Genomic DNA, 1,119 nt, shown 5'->3' on the forward strand with positions numbered 1-1,119 from the left:
TCAAACAAGCCCATAGAGTGATATTCTCCAAAAATAGGTGATACTCCCTAAGGGGAATACTAACAAGACCTTATTTGCAACAATGTCAGGTGTGTGCATGGACTGGCAGAAGGATTTCCCTTGGACCCAAAAGAAACAAGAAGTCACACAAAAACTCTGCTCTCCCAGGAATGATCTGCTGGTGAAACAAGAGTCAAACAGGTGGATTACACATGGCAAGTAGTCTTGCAGAAGCTGATATTTGTTGGCTGGAAAGAAAAAAAAAGACAGAAAGAAATCACAGAAACAACTTGAATCACAAGGAAACTTTGAATAAACATTGAGACTCATATGCAAAATACAATTATAAGGGGGAGGGTATAGCTCAGTGGTAGAGTGTGTGCTTAGTATGCACAAGGTGCTGGGTTCAATTCCCAGTATCTCCATTAAGAAAATCAATCAATAAATAAAATCTAATTACTCTCCCTCCAAAAAAAGACAAAATACAAACAATACAAGGACAATAGGCTAATTATTAATAGTCAACATTTTATTTCACCTTTCTCTGTCCATAGAGGATCAAGTGGACAAAAAAAATAAGTATAGATAGGAATGATCTAAATAACATAATTATTAAGGTAACATAATTGTTATTTAAGTGATAGGTATCCTACTTTATAATCTAAAACCAAAGGTTGACTTTTTCAATGTTAGTAGCACACTGTCAAAAATTATCTATATATATATATTATGCCACAGAGAAAACCTTAGAAAATCTCAAAAACCAGGAGTAGCAAAGTTGAGTCTCTGATCAAAAGTGATAAAACTAAAAACACGTAAGTAAATCAGGAACTCTACCATTTGCCTGTGTAATTTAGCACAAAATGTAAATGCAGTGATACAGGTAAAAACCAATGATGGCCTAAAATAAGACAGAGAAAAAGGAAACAATCAATTGATGGAACTATGGTCATCAGAGATTGGAGCTGAAGAAGATGGAGGTGTCTTTAGAAACTTCTAGGCTTTTTACTTGGGAAATGGGTGGATCACGCTTCCATTCATTAACATCGGGAGTATATTTGGAGAAACAGCTTTTGAGGAAAAAATGAGTTCATTTTCAGTCAAGTTGAGTTTGAAATG

General features: G+C 34.9%; 1 non-coding gene across 1 annotated transcript; it reads left to right on the plus strand.

Annotated features, from left to right (window-relative positions):
• Window positions 1-353: 353 nt before the first annotated feature.
• On the plus strand, window positions 354-425 carry TRNAT-AGU. Its single transcript has one exon. It is a non-coding gene; the product is annotated as a tRNA-Thr (tRNA).
• The last annotated feature ends 694 nt before the right edge of the window (window positions 426-1,119 follow it).

This window comes from Camelus ferus, chromosome 2 (genome assembly GCF_009834535.1).
Source record: "Camelus ferus isolate YT-003-E chromosome 2, BCGSAC_Cfer_1.0, whole genome shotgun sequence".
NCBI lineage: Eukaryota > Metazoa > Chordata > Mammalia > Artiodactyla > Camelidae > Camelus > Camelus ferus.